The 8,142-nt window shown below is 37.5% G+C and overlaps 1 long non-coding RNA gene across 1 annotated transcript; it reads right to left on the bottom strand.

Annotated features, from left to right (window-relative positions):
* Positions 1 to 2,500: 2,500 nt before the first annotated feature.
* LOC148102789 (uncharacterized) lies at positions 2,501 to 7,496 on the bottom strand. The gene is made up of 3 exons (XR_015719080.1): positions 7,355 to 7,496; positions 6,346 to 6,596; positions 2,501 to 2,647 (listed from the first exon to the last, which is right to left on the bottom strand). It is a non-coding gene; the product is annotated as an uncharacterized LOC148102789 (long non-coding RNA).
* Between the last annotated feature and the right edge of the window lie 646 nt (positions 7,497 to 8,142).

The raw sequence follows: 8,142 nt of genomic DNA, 5'->3' as shown, positions 1-8,142 counted from the left end.
ACCCAATAAGTTAATTTAACTCAAAACTTTTGGTGAAACTGATTACATAAAATATTTTAAGTAACTAAAACTTAAAAATAAAAGTTAAATAAACACACTTTATTTATTAGCTTTAGATAAATATTTTTAAGTACCATTGATAAATGTTTTTATGTTATATCCACATTTTTGGTTTAGTACTCTGTACTTGATATTTTGAGTTTCAAGTACAAATCTAGCTCAAGTAACTATTAGGAATTAATATTTAGTTTCAAAATGTTAACCATTTTAAGCTAATACAACTCAAAAATTTAAAATACAAATGCTTGTAATATCGAAATCTACTGTGTTTTGAATTTGATATTAAAAAAAAGTGCCCAAAATAATTACACTTGTAAAAACATAAGACAGAAAATATAAATTCAAGTTACAAATTTATTGAGTGTTACTTTAACACATAGCATTTCTAACAAAAAGCCCAAAGACATAAATCCACCACATTTTATAGGGAATAATGTCAGAAATGTCCAGTTTTGGCACAAGGTTACAATATTAGAAATAAAGAATTTCACAACATGTTTTAAGAGTATTCAGATTTGATTAACACATGAGTATGGCCTTTTATTTAAAAAAAACAAACAAAAGGAAAAGAAAATCCTGCATTATTAGGTGGGAAAACCAAATGAAAGTAATAGTATAGTATAGTGCAGCTAATACACTGAAATATAATTGGTAACCTTTTTAATATGCCAATACTGTGGTTATGCAAAATGCACATTTGTAGAGTGCAATCACAGTCTCAACAACAAAGCAATAAAACATTAAATAGAAAAATACTTCTTTAGAGACATAAAACAAAGTGTTATAAACCTCCTTAGCGCCTTATGTCAGTTATGAGCAGTTCAGGAGGAACGTTCCTTAAGTGACATTCAAGATCCCACCTAGAAGCCAGAAATGCAGTGAGATTGTCCTTCATTTTCTCTATGGATTTACAGTTATCTGACTAAAAACACAATCAAAATCAACTAAAACACAAGTGATGATGGGGGAAAAAAATAAAATAAAATCACCCCTTTTACTTTGGATGTGAATTTAAGATAATGAAGTATGAAACGGAGTCTGCAAAGATTTATTTATTCTATTCTCTTTTTTAAAAAAACTTATCCAGACTCGGAAACATGATAAACTGAATTACCTGCTTTAACAGGCACTTGAGGGCTGTGTAGGAATCCTGGACATTATTCTGTTGCCAAAAGATCATTTTTAAGACTCAGCACTTTGGGCTTCAACTTCCCACCCTCCAGACCCATCAAAACGTTCTGAATAAAGTCAAAAATGTTGGCCAAACATGTTGGGTAGCTTAGGTGCAGGGTGTAGGTCAGTCCAAATATTACTAGAAATGCATCAGCCAGGGTGTTGAAAACAATGATCATGTTACCCTCGACCAAAACTGCAGTCTTCTCAATGTTGCATCGCTGGAATTGGCTCTGATGAGGAGGAGTCCAAGTGGCACTTCACTAATACCTGGTCTATCAGAATGCATCATCTACAGAAAACAAAATTACTACATGTTAGTGCATTCCTATTTCTCTTAGTTTCATCTATACAAGTCACATTTCTGGATTATTACTAGCTCAGAAATCAATTGTTTGAACAACAAAAAAGCCACAACACACCAAAGATTTGAGAAAACAAACTGACACAAATAGTACTTTTAGTAAAGCAAAGTCATACCTCTTCGTAGCAATAACAACAGAAAGTCAATAGGAGTTATATATTTTTTTCCATTTGTACAGTGATGTATGGTTGGGCTAGGAACATTATAGAAGGTCTACACACATTAAAAACATGTAGTATTTCCATTATGTGACATGGACACTGTTGTAGACAGATCCAAGCATGGAGATGCTTCTCAAACTGTCAAAGTGTCATAATGTTTTGAGAAATCTAAACAAGGATGCTACTAAGATATTGTTCACAACTTTGTCCAAAACTTACATCCCACGTTTTGATGAAGGTAGAGGTGTCTTGGTACAAATAGGCAGGGAGGGCATGAAGCACACCAGCACGTTGGGAATGGATATCAGCTTGTTCCTACATCACAAGAAAAAATTATATTTTAAATTATTGGCTAACCTAGTCAAGAATGGTAGTTAAAATTGAAAAATTGATCAAATTAAATAAAGCTCAAAAAACAAGACAAAAACCCACTAACCTGGAGATTATAGCTTCTGAAGAGCTGAGACAGGACATCAGACACGTTCCCTGTGCAAACAGCTTTCTTTCTGAATAATCTCTGGAGCATGTTGGTCCAACACACCATAAAAGTGGTTCTTCAGGTGGAGGTTTGTAATCCTGTGCAATTCTGCACAGATCTGAACACACACGATAAATTTATGTTTACAAGTTTCAATTAGTTCAATTCAATTCAATTCAATTTTATTTATATTGTGCCAAATCACAACAAATGTCGCCTCAAGGCGCTTCATAGATACAGAGAAAAGCCCAACAATCATATGACCCCCTATGAGCAAGCACTTTGGCGACAGTGGGAAGGAAAAACTCCCTTTTAACAGGAAGAAACCTCCGGCAGAACCAGGCTCAGGGAGGGGCGGCCATCTGCTGCGACCGGTTGGGGTGAGAGAAGGAAGACAGGATAAAAGACATGCTGTGGAAGAGAGACAGAGATTAATAACAGATATGATTCAACACAGAGAGGTCTGTTAATACATAGTGAGTGAGAAAGGTGACTGGAAAGGAAAAACTCAATGCATCATGGGAATCCCCCGGCAGCCTACATCTATTGCAGCATAACTAAGGGAGGATTCAGGGTCACCTGGTCCAGCCCTAACTATATGCTTTAGCAAAAAGGAAAGTTTTAAGCCTAATCTTAAAAGTAGAGATAGTGTCTGTCTCCCGAATCCAGACTGGAAGCTGGTTCCACAGAAGAGGGGCCTGAAAACTGAAGGCTCTCCCTCCCATTCTACTTTTAAATACTCTAGGAACAACAAGTAGGCCTGCAGAGTGGGAGCGAAGTGCTCTAATAGGGTAATATGGTACTACAAGGTCATTAAGATAAGATGGGGCCTGATTATTTAAGACCTTGTATGTGAGGAGCAGGATTTTGAATTCAATTCTGGATTTAACAGGAAGCCAATGAAGGGAAGCCAAAACAGGAGAAATATGCTCTCTCTTTCTAGTCCCTGTCAGTACTCTTGCTGCAGCATTTTGGATTAACTGAAGGCTTTTCAGTGAGTTTTTTGGACATCCTGATAATAATGAATTGCAGTAGTCCAGCCTGGAAGTAATAAATGCATGAACTAGTTTTTCAGCGTCACTCTGAGACATGATATTTCTAAATTTAGAGATGTTGCGCAAATGGAAGAACGCAGTCTTACATATTTGTTTAATATGTGCGTTGAAGGACATATCCTGGTCAAAAATGACTCCAAGGTTCCTCACAGTGTTACTGGAGGCCAAGGTAATGCCATCCAGAGTAAGAATCTGGTTAGATACCATATTTCTAAGCTTTTCAGCGCCGAGTACAATGACCTCAGTTTTATCTAAATTAAGAAGCAGCAAGTTAGTGGCCATCCAAGTCTTTATGTCTTTAAGACATTCCTGCAGTTTAACTAATTGGTGTGTGTTATCTGGCTTTATGGACAGATAGAGCTGGGTGTCATCTGCATAGCAGTGAAAATGTATGCTATGTCTTCTAATGATGCTGCCTAGGGGAAGCATGTATAATGTAAACAGAATTGGTCCTAGCACTGAACCCTGTGGAACTCCATAATTAACCTCAGTGTGTGAAGAGGACTCTCCATTTACATGCACAAATTGGAGTCTATTAGATAGATATGATACAAACCACTGCAGTGCAATACCTCTAATACCTACAGCATGTTCTAATCGCTCTAACAGGATATTATGGTCAACAGTATCGAATGCTGCACTAAGGTCAAGAAGGACAAGCACAGAGATGAGTCCACTGTCAGAGGCCATAAGAAGATCATTTGTAACCTTCACTAAAGCTGTTTCTGTGCTGTGATGAACTCTGAAACCTGACTGAAACTCTTCAAATAAACCATTCCTCTGCAGATGATCTGTTAGCTGTTTGACAACTACTCTTTCAAGGATTTTTAATATGAAAGGAAGGTTGGAGATTGGCCTATAATTAGCTAAGACTGCTGGGTCTAGAGATGGCTTTTTGAGTAAAGGTTTAACTGCAGCCACCTTGAAGGCCTGTGGTACATAGCCGATTATTAGAGATAGGTTGATCATATATAAGATCGAAGAATTAATCAATGGCAGGACTTCTTTGAGCAGTATTGTAGGAATGGGGTCTAAAAGACACGTTGATGGTTTGGAGGAAGTAATTATTGAAGTTAACTCAGAAAGATCGATTGGAGAAAAAGAGTCTAACTTAACATCAATGGAACTAAGAGTAGCTGTAGATAATATTACATCTGTGGGATGATTATTGGTAATTTTTTCTCTAATGATAAAAATTTTATTTGTGAAGAAGTTCATGAAGTCATCACTAGTTAACGTTAAAGGGATGGTTGGCTCAAAAGAGCTCTGACTTTTTGTCAGCCTGGCTACAGTGCTGAAGAGAAACCTGGGGTTGTTCTTATTTTCTTCAATCAGTGATGAGTAGTAAGCTGTTCTGGCTTTGCGGAGGGCTTTCTTATAAAGCAACAAACTAGTTCTCCAGGCTAAATGATGATCCTCTAAATTTGTGACACGCCATTTCCTCTGCAGATTACGAGTCATCTGCTTTAGGGTACATGTTTGAGAATTATACCACGGGGTCAGGTACTTCTGATTAGAGACCTTAGTTTTCACCGGAGCTACAGTATCCAGAGTTGTACGTAGTGAGGAGGTGAAATTATTAACAAGATAATCGACCTCTGTTGGGGTAGCGTTCAGATAGCTGCTCTGCTCTGTGTTGGTACAGGGCATTGACGATGATAACAGTGGCTGGATTATATTCTTAAACTTAGTTACAGCGCTTTCAGAAAGACATCTACTTTGATAAAGTCCACTCTCCACTGCTGCGTAATCAATTATTGTAAATGTAAATGTTATCAAGAAATGATCAGACAGGAGAGGGTTTTCAGGAAACACTGTTAAATGTTCAGTTTCTATGCCATATGTTAAAACCAGATCTAGAGTGTGATTAAAGTGGTGGGTGGGTTCTTTTACATTTTGAGAGAAACCAATTGAGTCTAACAACAGATTAAATGCCATGTTGAGGCTGTCATTTTTAGCATCAACATGGATGTTAAAATCACCCACAATAATTATTTTATCTGAGCTCAGAACTAAATTAGATATAAAGTCTGAGAAATCAGACAGAAACTCTGTGTAAGGCCCAGGTGGACGATAGATGATAACAAGTAAGACTGGTTTCTGAGTTTCACAGCTGGGGTGGACAATGTTAAGCATCAGGCTTTCAAATGAATTAAAAGTCTGTCTTGGTCTGTCATTAATTAATAGACTGGTGTGAAAAATTGCTGCCACACCGCCCCCTCGACCTGTGCTTCGAGATTTCTGGTAGTTAGAATGACTCGGGGGTGTTGATTCATTTAAACTAACATAATCATCCTGCTGCAACCAGGTTTCTGTAAGGCAGAGTAAATCAATTTGTTGATCAATTATTAAGTCATGTACTAACAGAGACTTGGAGGAGAGAGATCTAATATTTAATAATCCACATTTCACTGTTTTACTCTTTGGTTCAGATGTGGATACTGTATTGTTCTTTCTTTGTAAATGTTTAAGTTGTTTGTTGCTGGTTTTTAGTTTGTTTTTTGTCTTTTTGGAAGCAGACACAGTCTCTATGGAGATGGGTTTTTGGGGGGGGGGGTAGCAGGAGGAGAGAAGCTGCAGAGAGGCGTGTAAGACTGCAACTCTGCTTCCTGGTCCCAACTCTGGATAGTCATGTTTTGAGGGGTTTAATAAATTTGTCGATATTTCTAGAAATGAGAGCTGCTCCATCCAAAGTGGGATGGATGCCATCTCTCCTAACAAGACCAGGTTTCCTCCAGAAGGTTTGCCAATTATCTATGAAGCCCACATCATTTCTGGGACACCACTCAGACAGCCAGCAATTTAAGGAGAACATGCGGCTAAACATGTCACTCCTGGTCTGATTGGGGAGGGGACCAGAGAAAACTACAGAGTCCGACATTGTTTTGGCAAAGTTGCACACCGATTCAATATTGATTAGTCTAATTAGTCTATAAATCTTTGCAAAATACATCAAAATCCTTCCACTCCAAAGGCATAATTTGTTCAAACAGGCCAGATAACAGGAGTTGATATAAAATACATCTTGTTAGATACATCTATATACATTCTTACCTGGGACTGGGATTTCAGAGTAGGCCAGCAATCCAGGATCTGACCTACTGGTAGGTCATCATTGATGATCTCTTTGCATCGCAAGGCCAAAGTTGTGTGCATCAGCTTTGTAATCAGGATTCTTTTCACTTTTCTCGACTTCATCTACAATCTGTAGTCTTAGCTGGTCAAGGTAAACAGCATCTTCACCCCGGAAAATTTACTTCTGCCCTGGCATGGACATAACAGTAAAACACAGAAGACAAGACAGACTACACAGAGAACAGAAAAGACACATAACCAAGGAGACACAGATGAAACATAACTAGCCCAGAACTCAACTAAACCTTAACTAATAATAACAACAATACAAGAACTTCACCTCATTTCAATATAACATAAGAAAGCAAAAATACAAAATAAACTCAAAATGCTGGGTCACAGACCCAGCCCCTGACAGAAAAAAAAAACTAAGTCTTTCACTAATGAACACTGGGCATCAGAATAAAATAAAAGGAAAAAAATAACTGTCTGGTAAATATATTATTGATGGATTCACCCTTAAGCTAACCTAAAATAGACCAGGCACAACAATTTTACAGTTCAGAAGCTTCTACATTTCAACTTAGTATACATAACTATTTGCAATGTAAACCAAGTTCTACCGCCTAATTATGTAATGATTAATCACTGCTTTTGTAAGTATATCCTGTGCCTACAATTTTCCTGCCCCAGTTTTAATATGTACAACTCCAGAGAACGTAAGTTTCAAGTTCCACCAGTTAGCAAATGGGTTAGCCAAAGTCAATATCCATGTATGCGCTAAGTGTGAAGCAGCCTCTGCTGGGACTAATAATGTGTTATACTAAATATGAGCTTATTAGCATAATTCATGCAAAACATGGACATGCGACATGGATAAAACGACGCATGCATGTAATTCTTAAATGCCTACTAGAGTTGTACATTTATGACGATAAAAACCCATATTATAACGGAGAACTATAGTTTCAGAAAAAATAAAACTTACCACAAAAGCCCTCCTGAAGATGCTGTAAAGGCGGTAAATGCAGCTAGCCAAGTGCAGAGCGTTAGCTGTTCCAGTTCAAAAGTCCGTAACATACCATAGCACGTCCTCCTTTATCCAGCGTCAAAGGCAATGCCGCAAAAAAAAAACCCTTCACAAATGTTTTTATTTCTGTTCGGATATTAACGTTCCACAAGTTTCTTTCGGAGTAATGAGCGGGCATTCGCACTCGAAGCGAGGAATCCAAGATGGTTGCCAGCACTTCATAAAGAAACAGATGGCGCACGTAAGTACGTAGGCACGTAAGTGACGTCAGTGTTAAAACTCAAATTACTTAAGGGCAATGTCAGAAACTAATCAATATATTCAAGTACTGATAACTTGAAAAAACAAACTTGTTCAAACTACTCAAAAAAATAAAGGTGTATGAACTTATAACAGGTTTTTAAGTAGTTGGAACTCATTTCATTTATCGAACTATTACTATTCGGTCTTACAGTGTACCTGTGCATGTGCAATGACAATAAAGTTCTATTCTATTCTATTCTAAAGGACAGTAAATTATGATTATGGTAATCACAATTATTTTGTTCCATATTGAGATGCGATCACATCTACATAAATTCTTAATTAAGCTTCTTTCAGCTGCCTCAGGACAAGACTCAGCAGTCCATCGGCATCTTAAGGATAAAGGACACTCTTTCGAGGATGCGATTCACATTGTGGACAGAGAGGACAGATGGTTTGAAAGAGGAGTGAAAGAAGCCATCTATGTTCACTGTGAGTAACCA

This window comes from Neolamprologus brichardi, chromosome 5 (assembly GCF_056152115.1).
Source record: "Neolamprologus brichardi isolate AB-2024 chromosome 5, ASM5615211v1, whole genome shotgun sequence".
Taxonomy (NCBI): Eukaryota; Metazoa; Chordata; class Actinopteri; order Cichliformes; family Cichlidae; genus Neolamprologus; species Neolamprologus brichardi.
The sequence above is the reverse complement of the archived record's forward strand: the minus strand, read 5'-3'. Positions and strand labels throughout refer to the sequence as shown.